This window comes from Orcinus orca, chromosome 5 (assembly GCF_937001465.1).
Source record: "Orcinus orca chromosome 5, mOrcOrc1.1, whole genome shotgun sequence".
In the NCBI taxonomy this organism is placed as follows: domain Eukaryota; kingdom Metazoa; phylum Chordata; class Mammalia; order Artiodactyla; family Delphinidae; genus Orcinus; species Orcinus orca.
This window is the reverse complement of record NC_064563.1, coordinates 79,989,920-80,002,141: the sequence shown is the minus strand read 5'-3', so window position 1 is coordinate 80,002,141 and position 12,222 is coordinate 79,989,920. Positions and strand designations below refer to the sequence as shown.

Below are 12,222 nucleotides of genomic sequence, written 5' to 3'. Positions count from 1 at the left end.
ACAAGCTAGGAGTAGAGGGAACTTCCTCAACATAATAAGGAATCTACAAAAATCACACAGCTAGCATCAAACATAATGGTATGAGACTGAATGCTTGCCACCTAAGATTGGAAATAAGACAAAGATGTTTATTTTCACCACTCCTTTTTAACATTATACTGAAGATCCTAACCAGCACAACAAGGCAAGAAAAATAAATACAAGTCAAATAAATTAGATTGAAAATAAAACTGTCTTTATTCACAGATAACATATTACCTGCATAGAAAATCCCAAAGAATCTTAAAAAAAGCTACTAGAACTAGTGAGTTTAGAAAGGTCACAAGATACAGGGACTTCCGTGGTGGCGCAGTGGTTAAGAATCTGCCTGCCAATGCAGGGTACATGGGTTCAAGCCCTGGTCTGGGAGATCCCACATGCCGTGGAGCAACCAAGCCCGTGCACCACGACTACTGAGCCTGTGCTCTAGAGCCCACGAGCCACAACTACTGAGCTTGCATGCCTAGAGCCTGTGCTCCACAACAAGAGAAGCCACCACAATGAGAAGCTCACTCACCGCAACCAAGAGCAGACCCCGCTTGCCACAACTAGAGAAAGCCCACGCACAGCAAAGAAGACCCAATGAAGCCAAAAATTATAAATAAATAAATTTATAAGAAAGGTCACAAGATACAAAGATTAATATACAAAAATCAATTGTTAGAAAGAGAAAAGCTCAGGGAAATAGTTAAGAGGCAGAGGAGGGTTGAAAATTGGTTCTATAACTCAGCCTCCTAAATTACATATTTTTATGGTGTTGGTTAGCTTCAAACAATTATATACCAATTATATTAATTTCCAAATTCTATAGGTACATATTTTGGTACACTTTATCCTCTGATTTAAATCTTTTTAAAATCCACTGAAATAACATGTCAATTGTATTTACAGTTGACCCTTGAACAGCATGGGTTTAAACTAAGTGGGTCCACTTATACATGAATTTTATCAATAGTAAATACTACAGTACTACATGATCCTTGGTTGTTTGAATCTGCAGATGCAGAACCTCAGATAAGTAGGAATCACAGATACAGAGGACTGACTCTAAGTTATACACGAATTTTCAACTGCAAGGAAGGTCAGTACTCCTAACCCCCAAGTTGTTCAAGGGTCAACTGTACTAGCAATGAACAACTGGAAAACAGAATTTTACTGAAAGTGCCATTTACAATTACACCAAAAATATGAAATACATAGCTATTAGTCTAGCAAAATATGTCCAATATTTACTATGCTAAAACTACAAAACACTGATGAAGAAATCAAAGACCTCAATAAGTGCAGAGATGGAGTTTATTTATGTATTAGAAGACCCAAAATTGTTAACATGTCAATTCTCCCTAAACTGATCTATAGATTCAATACAATACTAATGAAACTTCCAGCAGGATTTTATGCAGAAATCAATAAAATGATTTTAAAATATATATGAAAGGCAAAGATATAGAATAGTCAAAACAATTTGGAAAAGGAAGAACTAAGTTGAAGGATTCACACTACCTGATTTCAAAACTTAAAACAAACCTACAATAATCAAGACAGTGTGGTATTGCTGAAAGGATATACACATAAACCAATGGAACAGAATAGTCAGAAACAGACACACACATATATTCTCAACTGATTTCCAACAAAGATACAAAGGCAATTCAATCCTTCAAGGGGAAGGATAGTCATTTCACTATGGTGCTAGAGAAATTGGACATCTGTATGCAAAAAAAACCTCTATCTATAATTTGCTCCATGTACAAAAACTAACTCAAAATGGATTAGACCTAAATGTAAAACTTATAACTATAAGACATCTTAAAGAAAGTACTGGAGAAAATCTTAATGACTTTATATTAGGTAATTCTTAGATACAACACCAAAAGAATATATTTTTTCAATTGATAAATTGGACCGCGGCAAAATTAAAAACTTCTGCTCTGCAAAAATAGACTTTGTTAAGAGAATAAAAAGACAAGCTATAGACAATGAAAAAATATTTGCTAAACATGTCTGGACTCACATCCAGAAAATGAAAAATTATATCTCAAAACTCAATGAAAATGAAACAAAGATGCTAAACATTATTATTCATTAAGGAATTGCAAATTAAAACCACAATGATAAAAGTATACCTATTAGAATATCTAAAAATTTTTAAAAGTCTGGCAATACTAAGTGCTGACAAGGATATGGAAACTATAACCCTTGTACATTGCTAGTGGGAATGCAAAATGGTAGAGCCACTTTGGAAAACAGTTTGCCATTTTATTATAATACACCATATCACCCAGCAATCCCATTCCTATTTACCCAAGTGAAGTGAAAATCTATGTTCACATAAAAACCTGTACACAAATACTCAGAGTGAATTATTCATTATTACCCCAAACTGGAAACAGCCCTAATGTCCTTCAACTGGCTAATAGGGAAATACATACAATGGAATAACACTCAGTAGCATACAGGAATGACCTACTGGTATACCCAACAACACAGGTAACTCTCTAACACACTGATAAAAGTATACCTACTAGAATATAGGTATGAATATCAGAATATAGGCTAAATGAAAGAAGGTAAACTTAAAAGGCTACGTACTATATGACATTCTGAGAGAGGCAAAATCATAGGTACAGAAATCAGACCAGTGATTCCCACTTAGGGTCTTCAGGTGGTAGAAGAGTTGACTATAAAAGTGCCCAAGGTGGGCTTCTCTGGTAGCGCAGTGGTTAAGAATCTGCCTGCCAGGGCTTCCCTGGTGGTGCAGTGGTTAAGAATCCGCCTGCCAATGCAGGGGACACGGGTTTGAGCCCTGGTCTGGGAAGAACCCACATGCCGTGGAGCAACTAAGCCTGTGAGCCACAACTACTGAGCCTGTGCTCTAGAGCCCGTGTGCCACAACTACTGAAGCCCGCATGCCTAGAGCCGGTGCTCTGCAACAAGAGAAGCCACCACAATGAGAAGCCCGTGCACCACAATGAAGACCCAATGCAGTTAAAAATAAATAAATTAATAAATAAAAATTTTAAAAAAAAAGAATCCACCTGCCAAATCAGGGGACATGGGTTCAAACTCTGGTCCAGGAAGATCCCACGTGTCACGGAGCGACTAAGCCGTGCACCACAACTACTGAGCCTGCACTCTAGAGCCCGCAAGCCACAACTACTGAAGCCTGTGCACCTAGAGTCCATGCTCTGTGACAAGAGACGCCATGCAATGACAAGCCCATGCACTGCAAGGAAGAGTAGCCCCTGCTCGCCGCAACTAGAGAAAGCCTGCGTGCAGCAATGAAGACCCAATGCAGCACCCCCAAAACTAATTAATTTAAAAAAAAATCTTTTTTAAAGTGTCGAAGGCAATCTTTGGAACTGAGGGAAATATTCTGTATCTTGATTGTGGTAATGCTTATATGACTATCTATGTTTGTCAAAATGCAAAGTTGTACACCAAAATAAGTTAATCTTATTATACATAAATTATACCTCAATTTTTTTTAATGAGAAAAAAATGTCTTAAAAAAGATTCTGGGGACTTCCCTGGTGGCACAGTGGTTAAGAATCCGCCTGCCAATGCAGGAGACACAGGTCCGATCCCTGGTCCGGGAAGATCCCACATGCCGCGGAGCAACAAAGCCGATGCGCCACAAATACTGAGCCTGCGCTCTAGAGCCCGAGAGCCACAACTACTGAAGCCCACGCGCCTAGAGCCTGGGCTCCGCAACAAGAGAAGCCACCGCAATGAGAAGCCTGTGCACCACAATGAGGAGTAGCCCCCGCTCGCCACAACTAGAGAAAGCCCGTGCACAGCAATGAAGACCCAATGCAGCCAAAATTTTAAAAATTAAAAAAAAGAAAAGATTCCACCATGATGCAGCATGGAAAAGAAAAGTTATTGTGTAACTAAAACAACACCTACCACTTGTCAAGCAATGGAATCAAAGGCAATAAAAACTGCCACATGTATCAGAATAAAGCACAGACTTTTCAAAGATAGGAAAAGTTGGTGTCACTAATTCACGTGCAACACATGATCAGCTGGGTACTGAACAAAAGTTTTTTCAAAGCTTCCAGTTAACTTTCAGAAGAAGACTTTTAGCAACACTATTTTCTTATAGGACTTAAACCAGAGCTAAAAGTTTAACCTAAATGAAACGTAGATAAAACCCTGGTATACTTTAGTACTCCTCAGAATTATTCTGTCGATCCTAAAGGGGCTGAAGATGTCAAAATCGTGGGCACACACAAAATCAGCCAAGGATCGCAAAGACAGTTAATAGTTCTATCTCACTTATGACCATAAATGCAAAAAAAAATTCCAATAGAGTATTAGAAAATCAAAGCCAGCAAGGTGTTTACCAAAACTATACATGACCAAGTATTTATTCAAGAATTTATCTCAGGAATTCAAGGATGGCTCAACATTCAAATATCATGAGCACAGATTATCAAAAACAGCATTTTATCTTGAAGTCTTGTGTAATTCTGATAGACAAACACAATTCAGAAGGATCTGAATACTTTGATTGTGATAATGATAAAGAAAGTGAATATGAATAAAAGCATATTGAAATTTAGAAATTCTTCTAAAATTGTGTATATTAAAGGAAGTGTTTTTTCCCGTAAGAATCTAGAAAGTGATATGAATCTTACAGCCTATGGTAACTTGAAATCAAGAAAATATGGGAATGTTATCTCCTTTCACTATACAACTATTACCTTTTTTTTTCTCTTCAACTAGCCTGAGTTGGTTTCTGTTAATTTTGAAGAATCTTTCCTAATACACAAATCAAAGAAATAATTACATAGTGAAAAAGCAACCAAGATTGATTCTCAAATCTGGCTGACATTGGAAACACCTGGGGAGCTTTGTATAAACAGATTCCCTGACCACACCCAGGTCTAGGCTGGGGACTAGGAGGCATGGATTATTTTGCCAACAAGGCTCCCAAAGGAATTTTTGTTATTAGTGGGATCTGGAAGACTGCTATTAGGAGATAAAGGCTTTAGGCATGTCTTTCCCTTGAAGTTTTTTCTGTGTGGTTGTAGATATAAAAATTTTAGCATGAATAAAACTAAACAAGTAAACTTTCCATAATAATATATGACTTGTCACCATCAAACAAATTTTACAGGGACCAATTCAAGGTTCCTACGGAAGTTCAAATGAGGAGGGGAACTTGAAGCTCAGGAGGTCAAAGGCAGTCTCCATTTTGGGGCAGGTGCCTGACACGTATTAGGAACTTAATTCATTCCCCGAACAAATATTTAAGGATAGAAGAACTTGTCAGACAAAGAGGCAAGCGAAGAATATTCCTGGAGAGGATAAACTCATAAACGCAAAGAGATAGGAAACTGGGTTCAGGGACAATAAGTTAATGAGTCTTGTTGCCTTGGAGGTCAGATTACAGAGGCCCTTGCGCTTCAGGTTAAGGCTTTTCTGTGAGAAGCAGGGAGCCACTGAAGGTTTCTGAACGTGGAGTGACACAGCCAGACTGGGCTTTAAGATTAACAAAGTAATCAAGTGTAACATGTATTTGTGCCACAGAGAAGCCAGTTTATGGTCCAAGTGTGAGCTAGCAAAGGTCTGGTCGTGAGCAATAGCAATATGAAAGTAAAACCCAGGGATTCTCTCTGCCTGGGATAACCAGAGCAGGGGGTAACCACAAGAGGAGGGGCTGCGTGGCCGTGGTCATCTGCAACCAGCTGGTGCCCTAGGTGACTGCCCAATCACAACAAAAGCCTGAGAACTCCCTAAAACACTTCAGTTGAAACGCCATGGGGTAAGATCAGTAGCAACTGCGTTAACTGTCTCATGCCCAGCATGAGGCCCTACGATGAAGACAGAAGCTTCGGTAGTAATAAGAGGAAAGTTACGGGCACACTGAAACAGCCTACTGCCTCTTCTTGAACATGTCCATTTCCACAAGGTTACCAACCAAGCGACTATGCTCTGTTGACACTAAAACAAAAATATGGACTGAGAACTGAACCTGGATAATGAGGAAGGGTAGAAACAGGTCCGTTTTAGGCACATTCTCTGAATAGGCTTAGTACTCCGCAGGAAAAGTGCATAATGTTTAGGAGAAAAATAGAACAGTTATGCCTAACCATGAGGTAGATGAGTGAAAAGTACCTTCTCTGGGAGCAGATGGGAGATGCCTTAGGATCTTTCTTGAACACTCCCACTCACTCACTAGCCAGGCCTTCAACCCAGCACCTGTGGCGTGTCAGGTACTAAGACTACTTACTGGTCTAAGAGTAAGGACACGGAGATGAACCATGGCCTCTGCCCTCAGGAACTCGAGGCCTAGTGGGCCACCACACCTTATAACTGCATCGCAATAAAAGTTACCAAGCATTTGTTTATCTGCCCACGGCCTCCTCAGGCAAGCAGAGAAGGGGTCCACGTGTTCATGGGATCTCTGAACCCCTAACTCCAGGCTGGGCTCCATTTATATATGCCCTTGCAGAGACCTGGACAGCGCTGGAGCTGACTCCAAACCACGGCCTCTTCCTGGTTTGTCACACAGCCTCAGGAGACATTCTACCTAGCCCAGCCCTAAAAAAGGAGAAGAGCATTCCTGCCAGGGTCAGTGCAGATGGCCAGAGCCTCCAACTGTTCATAGGGTGAAAATTCCTGTGAAAGACGGTACATTCCAGAGTCAAGGCAGACCCAGAAGACAGTGTCAGCCACAGGTGTCGAGTCTAGCTATCAGGCGGGATGCGGGCTAGGATTTCAGGGACGGGTGGAAGCTGTGTGGGCAGATATAAGGCACGCAGGGGCCCTGGCAGCAGAGAGATGGCAGTGATCACAGAGTCAGACCAGATAAGGAACACTCACCTCTGCTCCTCAGGGCACCCTCAGACTGAAGAGGCCAGCCTTCAAGGACTTCGGAGAACCTGGTGGGACAGATGATAGAACCGACATGCATCCATTTCTCTGGCCGAGGTCAGGCCTTCCCACCCCATCACCATCCCCCACCAGGGTGGAGTGATAATAGCTCTGGCTGTTCCCGGTTCTGCCACCAACGCCTTGGCCTCTTAGACGAGGGCGTCCACCTCACGATAATGCAGGTGTCAGGTGGACTGACAGAAATGAAGCATGAGGAAAGAACACAGAGCCCCGGGAACCCAAAAGTCTTCATGGGATGGGCTTTCACTCTGGCTACAGATTTGCCTCACATAATTTTTGATCCAGTACAAAGTGAAAACAGAATTGTTCCAGGAATATTCTGGGCAGCAGAGGGAAAACACCCCCAAAATAAATCTCAGGACAAGCTGTCCTGCATGGTTGAGAGCTCACCACAGGGTCAAAGGTTCTTCACCAGGTTCTAACAAAGGAGGAGCTGAGAGCATCTGGACACTGGAACCAAGTGTTCCCACCTTCTTCTCTTCGGGCCTGTACCCACCCTCCCTCTTCCTCATCTTCGAGGCCTTTCCTTATCACGCCAGCCTCTTAAATTCCCCCAAATGAGTCTGTGCCACAGAACTTATCCCTGTTTTCTAATTATATACTTCATACATGTTAGCTGTCTCCCCACAAAAACCCGAAGTCTCTTGGGCATACTAACTTCCTTTTATAATCTTCCACAGGGCTAGGTGGAGAGGAGGTCTGTAATTCATGTTTGTTGGCCGATGTACAGGTCATTCCACAGACCTAGCGAACACTACTCAATATGTAGAATAACGGGTATTCCTTCTTTTGTGCCTCCTTATATCCACATATTCATTTCATTTTTATGACCACCTTCATTGTCAGAAGAAGAAACTGCAGTCAGCCCACAGAGGTTGAATACCATACCCAGGAACATCCAGCCAGTAAGTGAACAGGATGGCTCTGAACCCAAGTTTAACTCCAGAGATCACATTCTACTCTCACGCTGCCTGTCCTGCCAGAAATCTGCAGGAGAGCTACTCTGTACCAGAAATATCCATCTCTGAAAACAAAAAACATAAACAGCATCCTCAACGACGGAAGCTCAACAGTGTAGCTATTTGGTTCCTAAAAGATTATGAGAACTCACTCATAAGGTCCTGCGTTAACAAATCAGCATCCATCCGATCTGGGGGCCCAGGGTCCGGGGTGGGGGGAGGAGGGCGGAATCAAGCAGCAGATCCGAAAGAAAAGGAAATCCTCTCCTCATTCTGTTTCTTTTGTCTCCAGACGGCCCAAGAGAAGAGGGGAGGGGAGAAAGGGGGACAGAAGTACCAACAATGGGGGGAGGGGACAACAGTAGGATATTCAAGAAGCCAGATCTATACACAAATTGCCACGGCTCCCTTGTAGGGTGTCCATTGTGCACATTCACCCTCAGATAAAAGGGACAGTGAGCAGCGGGACAATGTGAGCCTCTGGAAATCCAGCCTTATCCCCACAAGCTACAAACAGGGAGCAATTCTTACTGGCTCGCCTCCATTTCACAAGGGCTGCAGCCCTGACAACAGGTGCATCCAACAGGGCAGGAGGGACGTATCTGCTGACCTGTAGTGACAAATACTGAGGTCCACCCACCTTGAGAGTGTAAGAACTGCATTTGCTCAACCTGTTGGCTTAAACAAACGGAAAAGTATGAAGCCAAAACTCAATAAAGAGACAAGGGCATTCATCTGCGGAACTGCACAGGTGGGAGAGGCTCACACGGCAGACCCTGGCCCAGCACACTCACCTTTCAGTGCTTGTGGAGCAGGGGGCTAAGGGAGCAGAAGGGAGGAGGCAGATGTCACGTGGCACAGGATCCTGTCCTAGTGACCCTTCTGCGCTGCTCTCACTCTGGACTCCCAGCCCCATGCCACCCAAGTGTCCACATGCAAACAGTCCTACCTTGTGTCCTCTGGGTGCACTCTCTGCAGGTCAGAGGAGAATGACAAATAGTCAAGCTGGGAGAGGACAACGTCTTCTGTTGGGAAAGGTTACTTTCTAAGGGTTGTACTCTAAATTTCCCTACATTTACAGAAAGGATAGGACAGGAAGCTTTTAAGAATGAACAATTTCCCAATCAGAGTGTGTTGGTTTGAACTGGGGGAAGGGCAGTTAGGCTTCCAAGCGGCCCTGGTGTATATTTCCAGAATACGAAGAAGTGTTGTTCTCAGAAAGATACTAAAAGTCCACATGTTCATGGGATCTCTGCACCCCTACCTCCAGGCTGGGCTGCATTCTCAAACTGTCACCTCTTGAACCTCTTAAAAAGCAAAGCGCCAATAAATCAACTGTTTCACAGACTCAGACTCATATCTTGGGGGGGAAGCAAGGGGTCATTCTTGTAGACACTGAGTACACGGTGACCCCAGAGCATTCACAGTCTATTTCTCTGAGGCTGGGGCAGAACTCCCCAGCTACGATCAAAACCCCTCCTCCACTTGTGGCACTGCAAGGGCCTCTCAACCCCAGCACCATCTGGGGCCAGCCTCCTTTTCTGACAAGCCTTCCCAGCAGACTCCCCTGCAGCTGCCAGCCAGAGGCCCCTGCCCTATAGTGACTACACCTGTCTGTCTAAGGTCCAGGCTGCAGGTGAGTCCACCTAAGCTTACCAGTTAGACCAGGAACTTCCCCAGGGTCTAGTCTGCTCTGTACATGTCCCCCAAGATCTAACCCCTGAGGAAAGTCTCCTGATAAGAGGATCAGCAAACCTCATATAAAGAAAATACTCCAAGGCCCCAGCTACCCCCTCCTCAGTTATTTAGTTACTGCACAAAAGAAACCAAACACACAGATCCTTTGCCACTGTGGGGTAGTTTTCCGAGCTCATGCCTAGTAGTGCCCGAGGACCAGCATTTTTTTGTATCATGAGTGAAGGGACAGAGAGGCACATCTTGGTGAAAAGGCTCTTGTCCCCAGAGTACCCACTACCCCATCCAGCAGCCAGCGTCCAGCCACTCCCCACCCAGGGCCAAGTACCCAGGCTCCTCCCTGCTCTGGATGAAGGCTACTGGCCCACCTAGGATGGGAGACAAAGGGCCAACCTCACTCTGGGCATGAAGAAAGAACATTCCATACCAGCCTGGGGCACTATGGTGCCAGCAGCCTCACCTTCTACAATCCTGCAGTACGCAGGGCAGGGAAAGAGACTACGACAGAGGATCACCGAAGAGAGAAGGGAAGGGGGTCAGGAATTTAAAAGTAAAGAGATGGAGGGGAAGAGGGAAATAAAGTGAAAAAAACAAAAAATATTTTACTAGAACCTGAAATGCCTTTTAGGCACCCAGAAGCACCTACACTTCCCCCAGAGACTTGCATTGTGGATCCCTGATGCTTTGAAGTGTGAGGGGTTCCCTAAACGGTTCTCTCAAGCCCCTCATTTGCAAATAACTCATTGACAAGTTGTGCATTTTGACAAAAGATTGCACTAAAGCAGGGAAGAACCTACAGCCCCAGCTGGAAGGGGGATGCAACACTAGGCAGGCTCCCGAGGTCTTGGGGGGTGCGGGGGCGGATTGCACATACTCTGCTCTTTGCGCTTGGAGAGAGGAGGGATGGTAAAACCAGCGGCCTGAGGCCTGGCACTGTTCCCACCGCCCGGGTGTTCCCCCACCAGGGCCCAGCTCCTTCAATTGCAAGGGCTATTTTTACCCCTTCTAGGACTCAAAGAAGCTGGGTCTTTCTCCCTCAGGTTACTATATAGAGGATGTGCCCTCCCAACAACAACGAGATGCTCTCCCCATCAGCCCGTCTTCACATATGCAATACCACTCCTAGAAATTCAGCCCTTTGGGTCTTGAAGAGTGTAAGTAGCCACAAGTCCCAGGGAGGAGCTCTGCCTTAACCATAGACAGCTAACACCTGGGAATTAGTTTAGCCTAAACTTTCCAACCGCAATGATCTGCGAACAAGGGTCCTTCAACCATGAAACTCCGGTCGAAGACAAGGAGGCACAGCAGGCGAGGGGCTTCAGTGAGGAGCAGGGAGGGAGAGCAAGACTGTGACGCCCGACGCCCCAGTTTTGCCTAGGACGCCGGGGCTGCCGCCACTGCCCTATCTTCCCTGACTCGCGTTTAGGCTAGAAGGACTTTCACGTGGCACCTTCGCCCCCGCAGCTGGGAGAAGAGCCCACCTCTCTTCCTTGAAGGCTAGCGGCTATTTGCAGCCCTCAAATCAAAAGCGCCCCCTTCGGGTGACGCCTATAGAGACAACGGCATAACTGTCCCCAAGCACCTCACCTTTCAAAAGAAAACCGTGCTGCCTGGAAACGCTGGGGTCGCCGCCTTACGCGCCACACCCCGCCCCAACTCCTCGCCGCACGTAGGAACCCCTCTCGAACAGTGGAGCCAGGGGCAGGCTCCCGAGGGAGGGTCCCGACCCCGGGACCCCCGCCCTCGAGGAATGACTCCCAGGGACCGCGCCGGGACAAAAGCGTGGGGCGGGCTCACTCACCCGCGCGGCGAAAGCGGCCCGGGAGCCGAGGCACGGCGCTCGGCGGGGGCGTCCCGGCCACCGGCGCGCAGCGCAGGTTCAGCGCTCAATCCGCCGCCGGCTGCGGACCGGGCGGCGCTGGGAGCCCGCGAGGCCAGTCCCGCACGGGACGGGGCGGGGCGAGGGTGAATAGCCGGCGAGAAAGCGAGCAAGTGGGAGAGCAAACGCAAGTGTGCTAGCGACTGAGAGCACGGCGCTCCGAGTCCAGACCCAAAAGGCCGCCTCTGGCTCACACGCGCTGATTTGCATGTCATTTGCATAGCGCTCTGGGAATGGACCTGCGGTCCTTCCGCCACGCCTACCCGCCCTCCTCCCACTGGTCGGGAGAGGAGAATCCGGAGCGGAACCGAGCGCTGGACGTCGGTTCACCTCGCCCTTCCCCCGCACCGCCCCAACTCCTCCTTGCACACCGGACTGGTGGCCTTCAGGGTGTTTTCTCATGTTTTCCCGTGGAAGACCACTTGATACACAAAAGAAGAACACACTGGAAAAACTCTGTAGACTTTAAAATTAATTTTTTCTTTGATATGGCTATCAAAAACAACGAATCGAGTAGATTCCCCCAAATGAATGCAATTTTGGTTTTTGGACAAAGTATCACGAAAAACTTGCTCATTTTCAAAATTGGACACAAGGTGCAATTTTGTTCTGCCTAGATAACACAGTCCTTAAAAAGGCGGGTTCTGGGGCTTCCCTGGTGGCGCAGTGGTTGAGAGTCCGCCTGCCGATGGAGGGGAGACGGGTTCGTGCCCCGGTCCGGGAAGATCCCACATGCCGCGGAGC

The 12,222-nt window shown here is 46.0% G+C and overlaps 1 protein-coding gene across 2 annotated transcripts in view; it reads right to left on the bottom strand.

Moving 5' to 3' along the window:
* Window positions 1-11,620, bottom strand: part of MYLK (myosin light chain kinase) — a 268,669-nt gene extending 257,049 nt beyond the window's left edge. Inside the window, exons 1-2 of one of the 2 annotated variants that reach the window (XM_049710437.1) lie at window positions 11,401-11,620; window positions 6,874-6,932 (exon numbers count right to left, since the gene is read on the bottom strand). The gene's annotated coding sequence lies outside the window, so the exon portion shown is untranslated. The remainder of the gene's footprint in view (window positions 1-6,873; window positions 6,933-11,400) is intronic. The other variant, XM_049710436.1, reaches the window with a different exon arrangement.
* Between the last annotated feature and the right edge of the window lie 602 nt (window positions 11,621-12,222).